The 11,070-nt window shown below is 42.4% G+C and overlaps 1 long non-coding RNA gene across 1 annotated transcript; it reads left to right on the plus strand.

The window, feature by feature from the left end:
* Positions 1–5,972: 5,972 nt before the first annotated feature.
* On the plus strand, positions 5,973–7,244 carry LOC141134501 (uncharacterized). The gene is made up of 3 exons (XR_012243177.1): positions 5,973–6,163; positions 6,254–6,415; positions 6,861–7,244. It is a non-coding gene; the product is annotated as an uncharacterized lncRNA (long non-coding RNA).
* Positions 7,245–11,070: the final 3,826 nt, after the last annotated feature.

Raw genomic sequence — 11,070 nt, forward strand, 5'->3', positions numbered from 1 at the left:
AAGCATCTGACCACACCAAGATCGGTGTGATAAAATGCTTTCCCAATTTTCCAATGGCGCTGTTTACATCCGGGGAAATCTAAATCATGAAATGCTCGTAGCTTCCGGTTTCTTAGGCCATAGAGATGATTGGAGCTGTTTGGGTCTCTGATCGGCTCTATGGTCAGCTGACGGAACCACCGGCTGCATTTTCAGGTTCCCTGTTGGGACAGGAGAGCCAGAGAAAAACATGGAAGACGGTGGGAGGAGGGGGGAACATTCCCTCCCACTGCTTGTAAAAGCAGTCTATAGGCTAATTAGCTGCTAGGATTGCTTTTACATGAAAGCAGACCGCTGGCTGAAAAGATTGATACCAAGATGATACCTAAACCCGCAGGCATGATTCTGGTATAACTACTCAAGTCCACCAAGTCCAGCAACATACCAGTCCAGTACATTGCTGGTCCTTGTTGGGCATATATTGTAATCTTTTTTTTCATGCAGCCTGTGGGCTGAACAAAAAAAAAGAGATTGATCGGTGGGTATGTCCACCATTAGAATACCTCCCTTCATGCACATTTTGTTTTTAACTGTGGTGGTGAATCACCTCCTCCAGCGCTGGAGTCGCGGCTTTATGTATCGTGGGAACAAACGCTGTTGCTGCCTGTGGGCTGCATGAAAAAAAGAGATTGATCGGTGGGTATGTCCACCATTAGAATACCGTCCTTCATCCACCCACTTCTAATGATGGGCATACATGTACAATTTTATTTTTAACTGTGGTGGTGAAATCACCTCCTACAGCGCTAGAGTCGCTGTTTTACGTATCGTGGGAACAAACGCAGTTGCTGTCAAGATACATAAATCAGTGCTGCAGCTGAATGGCGTACCTGATAAGCAAATGATGGTTAACAATAAAACAAAGTAACATTACAGTATAACAGTAAGACATACATACCTGCAAAGCAAATATACTAAAACATAGTAAAAATAAAACATTTTTTAATGCAATCTGTGCCTAAAAAATATATGCCGAAGCATGGGGGCAATCCTCCCCTAATGTTAAAAAAGAGCAGAACAATTGAGAGAGAATAGAGAGAGAGAGAACAATAAAACAACAACAATTTTTTTTTTAAATTTTATATATATTTTTTTTTTTTTTTTTTTTTTTTTTACTTTTTTTATTTATTTTTTTTTTTTATACTTTTATTTGTAACTGTAAAGGTTGTAGTGGTTGTAACGTTCAGTTCCAGGTTCGGGTCTCTCAAAATGGGATGGCATCTTTGGAGACCCTGTGAAAGTGTGTCCTAGTCTGTGCAGTGCTGTACCCTGCGCTAATACTCCACTAGTGTGTGGTAGCGTTCAAAATATTCACCAATGCAAAGACCAGGATGGTCAGGATAGGAGGGACAATAATAGTGGGTGTCACGCCAATATCCGTGCTTTCTATAGACACAAAATTTTCGTTAGGTAGGGGTACCAGGGAGGACATACGGAAAATGCCTCTCGTGCAGCCGGCTTACTGCATTTGGATTGAGAAATTGGGTCACTGCACCGTCTGGAAACAGAAGGGCTGTGATGATCTCTTCTTGGAATTTAAGGAAGGATCCAGTTGGTCCTGAAGCTTTGTATAGCACATAAGCATTCAGCAGAGCCAATTGGAATAAGTATACAGACAGTATTTTGTATCAGCATCTAGCCTTACGGGCAACTAGGTACGGCACCAACAACTGGTCGTTGAGGTCCACCCCTCCCATATTAAGCTTATATTTGTGGACACAGATGGGTTTCTCCACAACACCATAGGAATTTGAATCTTAGTGATTGTCGGCCAAGGTTCTCAAATAAGCAGGTTGAGAGGCTCCAGGAGGATTATTTAATTTGGAGGAAACTCTTTTATCAGTTTCCTCTGTGGTTGGTAAAATCCAGTTGGGGACCTGGAGATTTCATAGCGATCTGGGTGGGATGGAATCTCCAATCCTGGGAATGGGTTTTGGGAACAGCCAGGAGTCTGGCTTGTTGATTGCACAGGTGGGTCCTGGGCTTAAAGCAGAGCCAGGACCAGGGTTCTGGGCTCCACCCTTCCGAGGAGTCCAGGTGAGCAAGGGAGAAGTGTGTCTGTTGGCACAGGACAGTCTGACAGAGCAGACGGAGGGCCCAAGCCGGTGGGCTGTAGCAGCCAGGAAGCTGTAAGAGAGAGTGTCACCAGAGGTACAGAGTGGGTACCAAACAGGGACACAGTTATGCCCTGTACACACGGTCAGATTTTCCGACGTAGAAAGTGTGATCGGATTGTGTTCCAATGTGCTCCATTGGACTTTTTCCGTCGGAATTTCCAACACACAAAGTTTGAGAGCAGGATATAAAATTTTCCCACAACAAAATCCGATCCTTTAAATTCCGATCGTGTGTAGACAAATCCGACGCACAAAGTGCCACGCATGCTCAGAATAAATTAAGAGACGAAAGCTATTGGCTATTGACCCGTTTATAGTCTCGACGTACATGTTTTACGTCACTACGTTCAGAACAATCGGATTTTCAGACAACTTTGTGCGACCGCGTGTATGCAAGACAATTTTGAGCCAACATCCGTCTGAATAATTTCAGATGGATTTTGTTGTCGGAATGTCCGTTCAATGTCCGATCATGTGTACAGGGCATCACAGGGACAAGAGGACCAAGGTCAACGCCTAAACAGCAGTGCTGACAAGAGAGCCAGGTGGCTCTGTATTTTCCATTTGTTATCTCATTATTGCTTTGAAGTTGAAGACCCTGCGTGGGAATCCTGGATGGACTGTTTTTTCTTTTACTTTAATAAACATGGGCCAAAAAAAGCCCTTAAACTGCATATCTGGCGTAGACTCAGCTCACTGGTAAACTCTACACTGAGCTAGACATCCCCCAATATCACACCTCGTAAACCATAAAACTTTATGTATTGCCTGTGGCCCTGTCACAGAGCTTATACATCTTGACCCTATACCTGGCACGCTTGCTTGGAAGATACTGTTTGAAAGACAAGCGGCCAGAAAACTTAATCAGGGCCTTATCAACGCAGACAACTTGATCAGGAGTAATCAAGGCTGCAAACTGTTGGTTGAAGTGGTTTATGAGGGGCCGAATTTTGTAGAGCCGATTGTATCCAGGGTCACCCTGAGGACGACAGAGTTCATTATCTCTGAAGTGCATGAACCGTAAGATCTGCTCGTATTGTGCCCTGGCCATGGAGGCAGAGAACACGGGCATATCGTGGATTGGGTCAGTGGACCAATATGACCGCAACTCACTTTTTAGTTATGCCCATGAGAAGGGATAGGCCCAAAAAGGTCTTAAATTTGGAAACCGTAATAGGTTTCCATTCTCTGGCAAAGGTCAAATGGGGATTAGCGGTGATGAATTGACCAGCATACAAATTGCTTTGGTCCACAAAACATCTATAGCAGGGGTCTCAAAGTACCGGCCCGCGGACCGGTTACAAATGGTCCGCAGGCAGGGCCGATCCTGAGCAGGTGCGTGGGGTGCACCGCGCAGCGGCTGGGAGCTTTTTCTCTCTCCTGTGTCCTCTCTCCTGCATGCTGCTGCAGCCCAGCGTGAACAGCAAAGAAAACAGACACAGCATAGGAGAGCAGAGAGAACACAGCGGAGGGAGGATCCGCCCATCGCCCTGGCCACCTAGACTCTGATGATCGTTCAGAGCTGTGCTCCCTTGAAGGCTGTGCCCGGATCCAGGGTCCTGCTGCCACCTCAGGGTGGGAGATCATGGCATTCTCGGGTGCCCTGCCACTATGCCTGTGATTAAGCCAGGACCTGACAGGAGGAGAGGACTCAGGAGGCAGAAGATCAGGCCACCAGCTAACTGCCAGGAGGAGAGGTAAGTGAGCCATCACACTGAGGCTGAGCAAAGTCCTTAGTGGGGTGACTGGGGTTGAAATTTGTGAACAGGGGGTATTTGTGAAGTGTTGGGGGGCATTTGTGAAGTGTTTTTGGGGGAGTTATTTGTGGAGTGTAGGGGGCAGTGCTGGGGTTAATAGTGCGTCCGCTGACACCAGTGCTGGGGGTTAATAGTGCATCCGCTGACACCAATGCTGGGGGTTAATAGTGCGTCCACTGACACAATGCTGGGGGTTAATAGTGCGTCTGCTGACACCAATGCTGGGGGTTAATAGTGCGTCCCCTGACACCAATGCTGGGGGTTAATAGTGCGTCCACTGACACCAATGCTGGGGGTTAATAATGCGTCCGCTGACACCAAGGCTGGGGTTAATAGTGTGTCTGCTGACACCAGTGCTGGGGGTTAATAGTGCGTCCCCTGACACCAATGCTGGGGGTTAATAGTGCGTCCACTGACACCAATGCTGGGGGTTAATAATGCGTCCGCTGACACCAAGGCTGGGGTTAATAGTGTGTCTGCTGACACCAGTGCTGGGGGTTAATAGTGCGTCCCCTGACACCAATGCTGGGGGTTAATAGTGCGTCCACTGACACCAATGCTGGGGGTTAATAATGCGTCTGCTGACACCAATGCTGGGGTTAATAGTGTGTCTGCTGACACCAGTGCTGGGGGTTAACAGTGCGTCGGCTGACACCAGTGCTGGAGGTTAATAGTGTGTCCGCTGACACCAGTGCTGGGGGTTAATTCTGACACCAGTTTATATAGAAAAATTATCAGCACCACCAATTAAACTGTACTACAGTCCTGAAGTATATAAATGTGTATATCCACTGTGCAAATATAAATGTGTAAATCAACTGTGCAAATAATGCTTACAATAAAGTGCCTGTGCAATAATGTGCAAACTTACAAAAATTAAGCATATAAAGATTGTGCAAAATAAACAATGTAACAATTTCCTATTAAATGCAAATATCAATAAATGTATCGAGTACTGATTGATCAATATGAGTAAAATAAATAAATGTAATTAATTGGAATCAAGTTGTCTGAATGAATAAACATTGATGAAATGTTCCACCAATGAAGGGGATGAGGAAAAAAGTGCTAATAGTGCTTCAAACAAGCTCTTCAATAAACAGCCTCCAGTGTGGGATCTTCGTGCATACCACTTAGTGCTCTCTTAATTTTTACCTCAATGAAGATGGTGTATAGCTTATACAGGTTAGTATGGCTGCGGAACCTCCCGGGATCTAATGGTGGCGAATGATGCCTCTCCTGGTCCTGTATTCCCATTGGCACCTTCCAGTTTATCAGCGTGGATGTTCACACACAGCAGATTTATGTAAGGGATAAAAAAGAATCTCCCATAGCGCAGTATTGTATGAACTGGACCAAATGGGCACTCACAGCAATAAAATTAAATTAAAAAGCAGCAGAACTGTTATTTTAACGGCGTTACAGGCGCCTCTTACATCACTTCCGGTTTTCACAGCTCCTCATTTGTCCCTCATTTTGGTCTGATCTATATAGCTGTACATAAAATGCACTTTTTATCTATCAAAAAGTGTTTTCCAGCGCTAAACCTTTCATCTGATTTCTAAATTGCTGCATTTGTAAATTCCAAAAGCCAATATAAAGGAATAGTAGTGGTATAAAAAGGACTTATAAAGGACTCCTTTAAGGAAAGTGGCAAGGGGTGTGTCCTATGCCTGCTTACGTTTGCTGATGGGTGTCCCTCATTCAAATCTCAGAAAGTTGGGAGGTAGGTATGTGTACTGGTGTTATCGAAAAGACTCCACGTGGAGAGATGACATCACTTCCCCTGTCTGTGTTTACACTTACAAAGGCAGAGGAAGATTTTTTTTTTGTGATTATTTGAATAATCAATCGCCCTTTTTTTTGGGAGCCCTAGAGGTGTCAGTCGCCTTGAAAAATGATTTGTTTGATTTATTTCACTTTGCCCAGATTCTTTCCCTCTTCCAAGATGGCGCTTTCGGCTTCTGCCATCTTAATGACGTGCTCTGCTTTTTTTACTGCTCAGCGCATGCTCACTGTAGACTTTGACGTAGTTAGCATCATGCTACGATGCCTCCTGCCTCCTTTCGTCCACACGCCCCTCAGGGCTTCCTCATCACATGTCCGCATCCCAATGGTGACGTCAGACGCCACCGGGGTGGAAGGACTATAAGAATGCTGCTTAATACCGCAATCATCTGTCGTAGGCTGTCCGTCCAGGGGAGAGGTTATATCTCTCCCACCTCATGCCTGTTTGAGCCATTACTATTGGTAAGTGTCCTATTTGTAGCTCTGTTTGACTCTTAAATGGGCTACACATATGAACTTTATTTGACCGGTAATTTTTGTTTTGCTTTTTAGCTGTACCCTTATACATCCACATCTCTGGATATCATTAATGCTGTCTATGAGCATTTGATTGCTGGCTATGGATCTTCATGGCACATTGGTTCAATACCGTTTTTTATATTTGCAATGATGATTCTTTACCTCTAGCAAAAGAGTTTTTTGATTCTACCAAAGGTAACCTTTATGTCAACATGGTGCTCAGACTTGATGCCCCCCTTTTAACATTAATTGTTTAATATTTTACTCCATCCCTTATACTTCCTTTGTTCTTTTCATTAAGGATATACCAATTCTGTGTCCTTCTGTGGCCATTTTGGACGGGATCTTTTACTTGAGAGACCTACTTGATGCTTGTGTATCTCTGATGTTATTCAGAGGCAATAATTTTACCAAATATAATTCATATTCAATCATTGACAGCCCTTTAAGATCACTAACTTTGATGGATTTATTTTTTGATTGTTGTTTGATATTTTTTATTTTTTTATTTTCTTGATTTCTTTAGTTGGTTACAGCTCGTGTATGACATGTTATCCGTATATATATATCTATATACTTTCAATCGTAAATTTTATCATGCAATACGATATCTCATCCATGTTCCTCTTATTATTTTTAGTATACCTTAATCCATACCAAAACTCCCGAGGAAGCTCCCAATGAGCAAAACATGTAGAGTGGTATTCTTTTGAGTGGTATTCCTTCGACTGCCTACTATTGGATGTGGATACTGAGATACATATTTTTTAACGATGTTGTGTAATTTATATTAATTGTAATAAAAATCTTTTTTTTTTTTATGACTAAGTCATACTGTACATGTTTATCTACTCTATTCATCTTAAAATACAAGCACCTTAAAAGTCCCGGGGTTATTTCTACCCATTCTCCCTCTCCTTTTTATACAGAAGAATCACTCTACAAATGTTGCTAATCATTTTAATCGATCACATGGTGGCGATCTTGCAGCTCTACAAATACAGGGGATTGAACGAGTTAAAAGACCACCTAGGGGAGGAGATGTCTTTAGGTTGCTGTGCAAGCGGGAGGTCTTTTGGATTTTCCATTTGAGAACGCGTATACCCAATGGACTAAATTTTGAGTGTGATCTTACCCATTTTTATGATTGACCTCCCCTTGCTTTTTTCCTTTTTTTTCTCTTAGATAGTTTCCTGCAGTCTATTAGCACCTATTTCTCTCCTACTTTTAATTTTTTTATTATTTATTTATTCATTTTTTCTTAGCTAGTTTCCTGCAGTCTGTCAACACCTATTTCTTTCCTATACATTTATTCATTTTTTTTTCTCTCTTAGCTAGTTTTCTGTAGTCTATTAGCACCTATTTCTCTCCTACATTTTATGTTTTATTTATTTATATATATTTTTTATTATTTATTCATTTTTTTTTCTCTCTTAGCCACTTTAAGACCAGCCTCGTTTTACATGTTTAAAACAGGTTTTTCTGCTAGAAAATTACTTAGAACCCCCAAACATTATATATGGTTTTTCTTCTAACACCCTAGAGAATACAATGGCGGTCATTGCAATACTTTTTTTTGCACCGTATTTGCGCAGCGGTCTTATAAGCGCACTTTTTTTGGAAAAAATTCACTTTTTTGAATAAAAAAATAAAACAACAGTAAAGTTATCCCAATTTTTTTTTATATTGTGAAATATAATGTTACGCCAAGTAAATTGATACCCAACATGTCACGCTTGAAAATTGCACCCGCTCGTGGAATAGCGTCAAACTTTTACCCTCAAAAATCTCCATAGGCTTCGTTTAAAAAATTCTACAGGTTGCATATTTTGCGCTACAGAGGAGGTCTAGGGCTAGAATTATTGCTCTCGCTCTACCGGTCGCGGCGATACCTCACATGTGTGATTTGACCACCGTTTTCATATGCGGGCGCTACTCGCGTATGCGTTCGCTTCTGCGCGCGAGCTCGTCGGGACAGGGGGGTTTTAAAAATTTTTTTTTTTATTTTTATTATTTATTTTACAATATTTTATTTATTTTTACACTGTTTAAAAAAAAAAAAAAATTGTGTCACTTTTATTTCTATTACAAGGAATGTAAACATCCCTTGTAATAGAAAAAAGCATGGCAGGACCTCTTAAATATGAAATCTGGAGTCAAAAAGACCTCAGATCTCATATTTACACTAAAATGCAATAAAAAAAAAAAAAAAAAAGTCATTTAGAAAAATGACATTTGAAAAAATATGCCTTTAAGAGGCGTGGACGGAAGTGACGTTTTGACGTCGCTTCCGCCCAGCAGTGACATGGAGACGAGTGAGCGCCATCTTGGCCTCACTCGTCTCCAGACACACAACGGCACAGGACGCGATCGCCTCCGCCGCTACCGACGGCTCCGGTAAGCGGCGGAGGGCACCGGATCACGGCGGGAGGGGGGGCCCCTCTCCCGCCACCGATAAAAGTGATCTTGCGGCGAATCCGCCGCAGGGACCACTTTTATCTGAAAGCCGGCCGCCGCACGAAAACGGGGATACCGGGGTTATGGCAGCTAGCTGCTGCCATAACAACGATATACCCCTTCAAACTTAGGACGTACATAGTCGTAGTCGGGAAGTGGTTAGCTAGTTTCCTGCAGTCTATTGGCACCCATTTCTCTCCTATATGTTTATAAAAAATCTCTCTCTCTTAGCTAGTTTCCTGCAGTCTATTAGCACCTATTTCTCTCCTACTTTTTTTTTTTCCATTGATGTTCATTCGAGACTATGCACATACTTTGGGAATATGCCAGTATCAGTCCTCATGATGTTCTAATACTTTTAAAATCATTTGTTCTCGACACAAACTCTATTGTGTGTATACATATATACATGTTTTCTATTATTTTGTGTATGTTGTAACTATACAATGAGTGGTATATAGGTGATTGTGGTGACTAGTTCCAATAGGTAATGACTAAGCAGTAACACCTACCTCTTTGTCCCCTGTTCCATCTATCAACCACTTTCCATAAGAAGCTTCAATAAAAGGATTTTTGGAAGTGCAGCCATCTGGAATCATTTAATTCAGTTACCAATAATGTTGCTGCTTTTCTGGCTTCCTTCCACAAAATTGTGGATGAGCCTCCTTGAGCCTCCTATGCAGTAGGGGCCCTTCTGTACCTCCACCAAGGTTTGCTTGCTGTATGCAAATCACTTTCAAACTTTTCAGGCTGAACTCAAGTGAAATAATAAGGCCCCCAAAGTCACCTTCTAACAGGTTGTATTGGAACAAAATAAAGATGAACTGGACCTGGTCTCCCTGATGGACATTTCAGCACAATAGTGCTCTAAAGATTTGACTACGAAAGCCTTTTTCTCTTCATTTAGCAAAAACTTACCACCACCATCTTTTGCTTTGCATCTGAGAGAGGAACTTAAAAATCTGGGCTGCTTATAAAGAGCTGGTACAGGCCACTCTCCAACTGGTGGGCAAAGCAGCAGTGCATGAACCCCCTACCTGTCCACAAGGACCCCAAGGGCCAGTGAGCACCCAATTGGAGAGGGTTGTTTGCACTGTAAATAATATATGGTAGCATAGTGTAAATAAAAAACTCAGGTATTGGTTTTTAAACTAAGTGTAATATAAACAAGGTAAGCAAAATGAATAAATAAAAAATGTAAGGCTGTCAAAGGGTTAACCAGCCATGGGAAATCATAGATTGTACAAACAATAACACCTTGTGTAAATAGCTGCAATCCATGGGGTCTAGCCTAAAGACACAGAGCAAAGCATCCCTCCTAGGGATGAGCCAAACACGCCCCGGTTCGGTTCGCAGAAGAACATGCGAACAGGCAAAAAATTTGTTCGAACACGCAAACACTGTTAAAGTCTATGGGACACTAACGTGAAAAATGAAAAGTGCTAATTTTAAAGGCTTATATGCAAGTTATTGCCATAAAAAGTGTCTGGGGACCCGTGTCCTGCCCCAGGGGACATGTATCAATGCAAAAAAAAGTTTTAAAAATGGCCGTTTTTTCAGGTGCAGTGATTTTAATAATGCTTAAAGTGAAACAATAAAAATGATATATTCCTTTAAATATCATGCCTGGGGGGTGTCCTTAGTATGCCTGTAAAGTAGCGCATCTTTCCCATGTTTATAACAGTGCCACAGCAAAATTACATTTCTAAAGGAAAAAATGTCATTTAAAACTGCTTGCGGCTGTAATGTATTGTCAGATCCCGGCAATATAGATTAAAAATATCAAAAACAAATGGCATGGATGTCCCCCCCAAAATTCATTCCAGGCCCTTCAGGTCTGGTATGGATATTAAGGGCAACCCCGCACCAATTTTTTTTTTAAAAATGGCGTGGGGGTCCCCCAGGCACTATATACCCTGAACAGCAGTATATATACTAATCGGCCTGCCCTATATACTCTGCAGAAAATTGGGCCTTAGGTGTTGGTGGTACCAGAACACTGTAAGCCTCCACAGTTACTCTTGTTAGGCGCAGGAACGGGCCCTGCTGTGAAATATTATCTCAAGAATTGTAATTACATGTCCCTATTAAACAGGGGCAGAAAAATTGGGCCTTGGGTGGTGGTGGTGCCACAACACTGTAACCCCTTACAGATACTTGTGTTGGGTGCAGGAATGGGCCCTGTTGTGAAAAATTTTAAATCAAAAGTTGCAATTACATGCCCCTGTTAAACAGGGACAGAAAAATTGGGCCTTGGGTGGTGGTAGTGGTGCCACAACACTGTAACCCCTCACAGATACTCTTGTTGGGCGCAGGAACGGGCCCTGCTGTGAAACATGACTGCCAGTTTCTTGTCCTTCTGTGGCTTCCCCTCTCTCTAGGCTCACGTTACT

Source organism: Aquarana catesbeiana, linkage group LG03 (genome assembly GCF_042186555.1).
Source record: "Aquarana catesbeiana isolate 2022-GZ linkage group LG03, ASM4218655v1, whole genome shotgun sequence".
Classification (NCBI taxonomy): Eukaryota; Metazoa; Chordata; class Amphibia; order Anura; family Ranidae; genus Aquarana; species Aquarana catesbeiana.